The 9,745-nt window shown below is 41.1% G+C and overlaps 1 pseudogene; it reads left to right on the top strand.

Moving 5' to 3' along the window:
- The first annotated feature begins 6,958 nt into the window (after nt 1-6,958).
- The window catches only part of LOC128295404 (protein Ycf2-like), a 4,068-nt pseudogene continuing 1,281 nt past the window's right edge, over nt 6,959-9,745 (top strand).

Raw genomic sequence — 9,745 nt, 5'->3', positions numbered from 1 at the left:
CCGTGAGTTGAAGAAAAGAGAGAAAAAATTGTTGTTCATCTTTTTTCATTTCTTTGAGCTGAAAATTCTAAGGAAGAAGGAAGGGTTTTTGCTTCATGCTTGGTTTGGAAGAGGATTAGGAGGAGGTTTGGCCATACTTGTATTAAGATTAAGGTATGTTTGATGTTGTGCCATGAGATTCATGCATGTTTTGGTTGCTAACTTGATGTTCTTATTAGCCCATGGTTCAAATCTTTGCTATGTCATGGGGATGATATTCGCCAAGGTAGATGTTGTGTTAATGGCATTGCATGCTAAATATGAAGCTTGATAATGATACATGTGATGGTGGATTGAGGACTCTTGGATTTTCTTTTAGCATTTTGAGTGAGACATTAAGTTCTTTGTTTAACCATGACCAAAATCGAAACGGTATGGTGTTGTGGTGTATTCGCCATGGTATATCCATAAGTATGATTTATGCATATTGCATGGTAGGTAAGATTTGAGCTTTGGATATATGTTTATATTTGGATATAAGCAACTTTGAGATTCGGCTCTAGCATATATATATATATATATGTTTGCACATGATGTATTGGTATGACATATATACTATCTCAAGGTATATATTTGCATATGATGGTGTTTCGGTTATGAAATAAATGATTGATGCGTATTGAGTTACAATATGGAATGCATTAGTTAGTAAAATGTATGTTGTTTTTTGTGTGGTATTAAGTGTATATTTGGCCTCAACATGGACATGCATATTCGGCCACATGAGGGGGATTGGTGTGCATGCATTCGGTTAGAGGCAAGCATATTGATGCCTATTCTTGGCTTGGAAAATTCGCTAAGGAGAGTACTAACTAATGTGTTGAGTTTGATTCATGATTTCGTACATATGTGACTTTAATGTCTAATGAAAAAAATGTGGGCTAAGTACCTTGAATTCCTCTTTCGATGCTCAAATGATTAAATCAATTTATTTGTTAAATTAAGCTCAAGGGCAAAGGGGAGCTAAATCCGATAAAGGGAAGGAAAAAGTGGTTGAATAGCCATCGGAATCATTCGACAACATCCGAGGTAAGTTCTCGAGTAATGGAACTTAGATTATGATTTGATTAGATCATGCTCTTTGTGTGTGGCTATTGAGCCGAAATTGCAAATGTGATAAGTGACTTGTGTTTGAATTTTGCTAATGAAAATGAAATACGAATGTGTCATGATTTATTGATAATTGTGCTTGGCTATTTGAATGATGTCCGGGCTAAGTCCCGAAGGCTTTGTGCTAAGTGACTATATCCGGACTAAGATCCGAAGGCATTCGTGCGAGTTAATAAATCCGGGCTAAGCCCGAAGGCATTTGTGCGAGTTACTAAACCCGGGTTAAGTTCCGAAGGCATTTGTGCGAGTTATCAAAATCGGGTTAAGTCCCGAAGGCATTCGTGCGAGTTACTAAATCCGGGCTAATTCCGAAGGCAATTGTGCGAATCACTATAACCGGCAATGTCCGAAGACAATCGAGCTAGTCGCTATATCCGGTTAAATTCAAGGTACGTGATTCGGGAATGAGCAATCTTGCTGTAAAATTTCAGTTAATACGCTTGCAAAAATTCCAGCAATGAGGTATGTTCGTATGTGCATTGGAATAGTTGAATTCCTTCAATAATATTCGCTCGGTTGAGTAATGAGCTTCCGGTATTTGGCTAAGATGATCCCTTATGTATGAACATAGGGGTTGGAATGTAAAGTAGAAATGATTTGAAAGTATGTATATACGAATTATCCGTTTAGTTATATGAATGCTATACCTCTGTTGTGCTTAAATTCTTCGCTCAAACTTACTAAGCATAAATTGCTTACTCGTTTCTTTGTTTCTTTGTTTTATAGATTTTTGGCTCATCAGCTATCGGACTCGGGATTTTTGGAAGTCGAAGTCTCCCACACTATCAAGGCCCCTTTTGGTACAAATTTTGGTTGAGCTTTGAAATGGCATGTATAGGACTACCCTTTGTTGCTTTCCAAGTACTTTTGTGATGTATGTGTGTACGGCCATGCGAAAATGGCTCGTAAAAGTGGAGTATGGCATTAGACCATTTGTGTTTATGTATATATGTATGGTTTCATGATGTGACTACGGACTGAATGGAAGTGTTGGGCAAATGATCAGCCATTGGAATGGCTAAATATGATTATATGTGGACCTATGTATGACAAAACTCTAGTTGGTCCATGGAAACCACGAAATAGGTAAAGTTTACTTTGAAAACAGATGCTGACAGCAGTAGTGGTGTGGATTTGAAAAATCACTAAAATTTATAGGAATGGAATTAAATAGTCAATAAATTATTTAAATGAACCTTGATGAATCTACTTTCATATGGAAGAAACGAAACAGTCATATAAGTTATATGTTAAGAGATATTAAAGTTCTCGTGAAACAGGGCCAGAACAGTTTCTGGATTCCCTGTTCCGACTTTGGAAATTCATTGTAAATTAACCAGAGATAATTAGGAGTCATTCCATATATTTATAAATTCCTCTTTGAGTCTAGTTTCTATAGAAACAAACAGAATCAGTATTGAAGCCCTGTACAGAGAGATATTCAAGTTGTAACGCGTGAAGGTCAGTGTAGTCGACCCCTGTAACATGGGAGACTTTAACTAATAAACTATACTAATTGGCCTTACCAAAAATTCTATAAAAAATTTTGTCGATGGAAATATGAGTCTAATTTCAGGGAAAAATTACGAAACTGATTTTTGAGCTTTGAAACTCAAGATATGATTTTTAAGGCGACAGTGATGCAGTAACCAGCTTGTCTGGAAAATTTTAAATGGACTGTGAAAATGATTAAGTCAAGTTGTGTGCACCTTGTGTTCGACTCCGGTAACGGACTCGGGTACGGGGTGTTACAATTTTATTGGTATCAGAGCTACGGTTTAGTCGATTCTAGGACTACCGTAATGCGTTTGGGTCTAGCTATACATGCCATTTTATGTGATTATTTGATAGTGTGGTGATTTCTAACGTTTGAAATTGTGCTTATTTATAGTAATGGATCCCGATCCCAACCGAGCGATAGCTGATGATGTGGAGAGTGTGGCGCTGCTTCAAGACAAGGGACAAAGGCCAATGACTCTCAACCTATTGCTAGCAATCCGAATGATGAGGCTAGGCAAGCTTTTTATAGCGTGATGAATGATTGGTTCAACCAATACATTCGAACTAATACGGCTGTTCCACAACCTCCATTCCCAACAAACACAACCCCCGCACCTACAATGCCTCCGGTAATTGACCAAATAAGGTCGAATAAGCCCCCAGTTGACAGAATCCGAAAACATGAGGCTACTGAATTTAAAGCTACGGATAGCGACGATGCCGAGCAAGCTGAGTTTTGGTTGGACAACACTATCCGAGTACTCGATGAGCTATCTTGTACACCCGATGAATGCCTAAAGTGTACTATCTCCTTGCTACGCGATTACGCCTACTATTGGTGGAGTACTCGACTTCATTGTGCCCCGAGAACAAGTAACTTGGGATTTTTCCAAACCGAGTTTGGAAAAAGTATATCGATCAAAGATTTGTTGATCAAAAGCGGAAGGAATTTCTTGAGCTTAAGCAATGTTCTATGTCGATTCGATTCGAGCGAAAATTTGTTAGACTTAGTAGATACGCCGGGAATGTATTTCGTCCGAGGCTATCATGTGTAAATGCTTGAGGATGGGCTGAATGAAGATATAAAACATTCGTTGGCATTCTTGAAATACGAGAGTTCGTAGTACTTGTCGAAGCGAGCTTGTAAAGTCAAGAGCTTAGAAAAGAAAAACAAAAAGTTGATGTGGGAACTGGAGAGTTTCAGTAAAGATCCTCGGAAAGTCTCTTCAACAGGCATCGAAGAAATTTCGTGATGATGTGGGCCGGTCTAGAGACACTTCGGGCCTTTTTAGACGAGATCGTGATCGACCCCGTGTGGGTACACGAGGCGCTTCGGTCGCTAGTGTTGGGAATGAACGTCGAGACAGAACGGAGTGTCAGCATTGTGGCAAATGGCATTCTGGAAGTTGTAGATTCCGTAACCGCTCTTGTTACAAGTGCGGATCAGTTGACCACTTCATTAAAGATTGCCCGAGGTTGTCTGAACAGAATGTAGATCAGAGTGGGAAACCGGGCGCTACCACTGCTCGAGGTAGACCATCTAAAAATACGGGCAATGCTAGTGGTGGTCAGAGAGGATCTAGAGATGCTATGACCAGATCTGAGGCTTGCGCTCCTGCTAGGGCTTATGCAATACGCGCACGCGAGGATGCTTCCTCGCCAGATGTTATTACGGGTACTTTCACTCTCTTTGATACTAATGTGATTGCTTTGATTGACCCTGGTTCTACTCATTCTTATATATGCGAAACATTAGCATCCAGTAAGACTTTACCTATTGAGTCTACTGAGTTTGTAATTCGGGTGTCAAATCCCTTGGGTCGTTACGTGCTTGTCGACAAAGTGTGTAAGAAATGCCCCCTAGTAATTCGAGGTTCTTGTTTTCCAGCGGACTTGATGCTATTGCCGTTTGACGAATTTGATGTTATCCTCAGTTTAGATTGGTTGACCGTGCACGGCATAGTTGTGAATTGTAAAAGCAAGACTATTGATTTGAGGTGCGCCAATAACGAGATGATCCGAGTTGAGTCTACGGACTTAAAGGGGTTGCCAGCTGTAATATCATCAATGTTGGCCCAGAAATATGTAAGAAAGGGGTGCGAAGCATACCTTGCGTATGTACTTGATGATAAGGGGTCTCCGCAAAGTCGTAAGACCATGTATGGGGGCTGACGCCGCCCAAAGGCTTCAAGGTCAAGGAAGTTGGTGACTGATGACGGGGAGCCGTGACCAAGCCCGGTGAACAATGGCCGTAACTATAACGGTCCTAAGGTAGCGAAATTCCTTGTCGGGTAAGTTCGACCGAGCGAAAGGCGAACGATCTGGCACTTGCTCTCGGAGAGAGGCTCGGTGAAATAGAAATGTCTGTGAAGATGCGGACTACCCGCACCGGACGAAAGACCCTATGAAGCTTCACTGTTCCTCAGGATTGGCTTTGGGCTTTTCTGCGCAGCTTAGGTGGAAGGCGAAGAAGGCCTCCTTAGGGGCCCGAGCCATCGATGAGATACCACTGGAAGAGCTAGAATTCTAACCTTGTGTCAGACCTACGGGCCAAGAGACAGATCTCGGTAGACAGCTTTCTATGGGCGTAGGCCTCCCAAAAGGTAACGGGCGTGCAAAGGTTTCCTCGGGCGGACGGAGATTGGCCCTCGAGTGCAAAGGCGAAGGGAGCTTGACTGCAAGACCCACCCGTCGGCGAGGGCGAAAAGTCGACCTTAGTGATCCGACGGTGCCGAGTGGAAGGCCGTCGCTCAGCGGATAAAAGTTACTCTAGGGATAACAGTGATCTTCCCAAGAGCTCACATCGACGGAAGGTTTGGCACCTCGATGTCGACTCTTCGCCACTTGGGGCATAGTATGTTCAAGGGTTGGGCTGTTACGCCCATTAAAGCGATACGTGAGTTGGGTTGAACGTCGTGAGACAGTTTGGTCCATATCCGGTGTGGGCGTTAGAGCATTGAGAGGACCTTTCCCTAGTACGAGAGGGCCGGAAGGACGCACCTCTGTGTACCAGTTATCGTGCCCACGTGTACGCTGGGTAGCCAAGTGCGGAGCGGATAATCTGCTGAAAGCATCTAAGTAGTAAGCCCACCCAAGATGAGTGCTCTCCTATTCGACTTCCCCAGAGCCTCGGTGCTTACGGTAGGGAGACAAGAGGGTTCTCTGTCCCTGCGAGGATCGAGTGACGAAGTTTTGAGAATTCAAGAGAAGGTCACGGCGAGACGAGCCGTTTATCATTACGATAGGTGTCAAGTGGAAGTGCAAGTGATGTATGCGGTGAGGCATCCTAACGAGCCGTGAGACTTGAACCTTGTTCCTACATGACCCGATCAATTCGATCAGGCACTCGCCATCTATTTTCATTGTTCAACTCTTTGACAACACGAAAAATCCATTGTTCAACTCTTTGACAACATGAAAAAACCAAAAGCTCGCCTCCCTCTCTATCTATCCATGGGATGGAAGGCGGAGGCCTTTGGTGTCCCCTCCATCAAGAATTGGGGCCTTATAATCACTAGCCAATATGCTTTTCCTTTTCTCGCACGCCTTTCTTCGTTCATGGTTCGATATTCGGTGTCCTAGGCGTAGAGAACAACACCAATCCATCCCGAACTTGGTGGTTAAACTCTCTGCGGTGGCGATCTTCAGTAGGAGAGGTCTGCGGCAAAATAGCTCGACGCCTTGGGATGATAAAAGCAACACCTCTCATTCTTATTACTTTTCAATATGAAAAAGTAATAAGAATGAAAAAAAAAGGTCGTCTTATTCAAAACCCCAATTATGAAATCCCTCTCTCCCACTTCACACCTCGGAATGCACCGTTCTTATAGAGAAAGGCACTTTCACATCTTCTTAACCCGAAATGGTGGGGAGAGGAAAGGTTCCTTTTTTAGGGTACTCACAGGAACAGATCCAGTGGAGACGAGGTGGGGCTGTGAGCTCGAGGATTAGAGCACGTGGCTACGAACCACGGTGTCGGGGTTGAATCCTCCTCGCCCACAACCGCCCAAAAGGAAGGACCTTTCCCTCCTGGGGAGGAAAATCATGATCGGGATAGCGGACCCAAAGCTATGGAACTTGGGCGTGGGTCTTTTGCCGAAATGGAGTGGCCTTTTATTTATTATTTATCGATATTTACTTTTCGATTTTATATTTATATATAGTATTACCGCCAAAACAAAATAAGCATATTTTTTTGTTTTACGCCTGTAACTCTTCCTCGGCCAAAGCTTGGGCGAATAGCGAGCAAGTACAAGTATTAGTAGCATAGAAAAATGCGCTCCTCGTCATTAAATTAATGTGTTTGCTCATGGTAATTGTGGCCTCTCGGAGAATCGATGATCGCATCTTTGAGGCATTTGCTAGTACTAGTACATCGAGAATTCTTAATTGGCTGGTTGTAAATAGCCCCGGACTATGGAACAAAGGATTATCCGGACACCTACACCGAGGTATTGACGGTGATTCTCAAATATCGCAGAGCGAGAATGTGATACAATGAGATAGAATGCAATAGAAACAAAGACACGAGGAACAGGTTACACGCTCTTAACGATCAAAGCGAACCCTTTCATTCGACATTCTCAATTCTTTAATTGAATGAATCAAATCTCCTCAAGTAGGATTCGAACCTCGACCGGTCGGTTAACGATGACCGCTCTACATTGAGCTCTTGAGGAACAACGGAGATTAGATCTCATAGAGTTCAATTCCGTTCTCAACCCATGACCAATATGAACTCAAGTTTCCTTCAGAACCCGGAACTTCTTCGTAGTGGCTCTGTTCCATGCCTCATTTCATAGGGAACCTCAAAGTGGCTCTATTTCATTATATTCCATCCGGATCCCAATTCCATTTTATATTATCATTGACATGACATAAGAGATGTCGGTTCTAGTCTATCTTTTCTATTTCTATATATGTATATGGAAAGTTCAAAAATCATCATATAATAATCCAAAATAGAAAAGAAAAAGGGAGGTTAATGATGATTTTAAAATCTTTTATACCGAGGAATCTAATATCCTTATACATGACGATAATCAATTCGGTCGTTATGGTGGGACTCTATTATGGATTTCGACCACACTATCCATAGGTCCCTCTTATATCTTCCTTCTACGAGCTCGGTTTATGGAAGAAGGAGAAGAAGGAACCGAGAGAGAGTATCGACAACAACCGGGTTTATTGCGAGCCACTCATGGTGTTCATATCAATCTACTATGTACCTCTGCATTTAGCATTGGGTAAACCTCATACAATAAGCATCCTAGCTCTACCATATCTTTTGTTTCATTTCTTCGGAACAATCACAAAGACTTTTTGATCATAGACATCCTACCGTAAATTCAATGCGTAATCTTAGCATTCAATGTGTATTCTGAATAATCTCATTATTCAATTATTCAACCATTTCATTTTTCCAAGTTCAATGTTAGCCGATTAGTCAACATCTATATGTTTCGATGCAACAACAATATGTTATTTGTAACAAGTAGTTTTGTTGGTTGGTTAATTGGTCATATTTTATTGATGAAATGGGTTGGGTTGGTATTAGTCTGGATACAACAAAATAATTTAATTAGGTCTAATGTACTTATTCGATCTAATAAGTATCTTGTATCGAATTTAGAAATTCTATGGCTCGAATCTTTAGTATTCATTATTTATTACCCGTGTTTACTATTTAGGCGAATACCGTCACCCATTCTAACTAAGAAATCGAAAGGAATTTCCGAACCGGAAGAAGTGCGGAAAGTGAGGAAGAAAGAAACATAGAAATAGAAACTATTTCCGAGGGGAGGGCTAACGAAGCAGGGGACCGAAGAAAATACTTCTTCTTCCCTTTTTCGGAGGAAGAGGTGGATCCGAGCAAAATCGATTTAAATGAAAAGCTACGAGTATTGGAAAGAAAAAAAAAAAAAAAGGCGAATTCCACTTTCGTTTTAAAGAGACATACTATAAATATAGACGGTTTATGAAACTTCTTATCCGGATGGGAATCAAGAAAGTTCAAGTTAGAAATATTAAAAAAAGAAGATAAATATTTATTATGGATTGAAAAACCTCTTGTGACACTTCTTTATAAAGAAAGAGAATTCTTGGTTCGAGTTCTCCACCTTAACGACGAAAAAAGGATTGATCAAATTCTATTGAGTCGACTCATAGTGATCATTTATCAAAGAATGACTCGGTTATCAAATGATTGAACAACCGGGACCAATTTACTTACGATACTTAGTTGACATTCATAAAAAGTATCTAATGAATTATGAGTTCAATACATCCTGTTTAGCGAAAAGGCGGATATTCCTTGCTTATTATCGACAATCACTTATTCACAAACTTCGTGTGGGGCTAATAGTTTTCATTTCCGTCTCGTGGAAAACCCTTTTCGCTCCGCTTAGCCCTATCTCCTCTAGGGGTATTTTAGTGATAGGTTCTATAGGAACCGGACGATCCTATTTGTTCAAATACCTAGCGACAAACTCCTATGTTCCTTTCATTACAGATTTACGAGAAAGTTCTGGATAACAAGCTTAAAGGTTTTCTTATTGATGATATCGATATTGATGATAGTGACGATATTGATGCTAGTGACGATATTGATGCTAGTGACGCTATTGATGATAGTGACGCTATTGATCGTGACCTTGATACGGAGTTGGAGCTTCTAACTATGATGAATGCGTTAACTATGGATATGATGTCGAAATAGACTGATTTTATATCACCCTTCAATTCAACTAGCAAAAGCAATGTCTCCTTGCATAATATGGATTCCAAACATTCATGATCCGGATGTGAATGAGGCGAATTACTTATCCCTCGGTCTATTAGTGAACTATCTCTCCAAGGATTGTGAAAGATGTTCCACTAGAAATATTCTTGTTAGTGCTTGACTCATATTCCCCAAAAGTGGATCCCACTCTAATAGCCCGAATAAATTAAATACATGTATTAAGATACGAAGGCTTCTTATTCCACAACAACGAAAGCACTTTTCACTCTTTCATATACTAGGGATTTCACTTGGAAAAGAAAATGTTCCATACTAATGGATTCGGTCCATAACCGTGGGTTCCAATGCACGAGA

Source organism: Gossypium arboreum, chromosome 7 (genome assembly GCF_025698485.1).
Source record: "Gossypium arboreum isolate Shixiya-1 chromosome 7, ASM2569848v2, whole genome shotgun sequence".
NCBI classification, from domain to species: domain Eukaryota; kingdom Viridiplantae; phylum Streptophyta; class Magnoliopsida; order Malvales; family Malvaceae; genus Gossypium; species Gossypium arboreum.
This window is presented reverse-complemented; position numbering and strand designations above follow the sequence as displayed.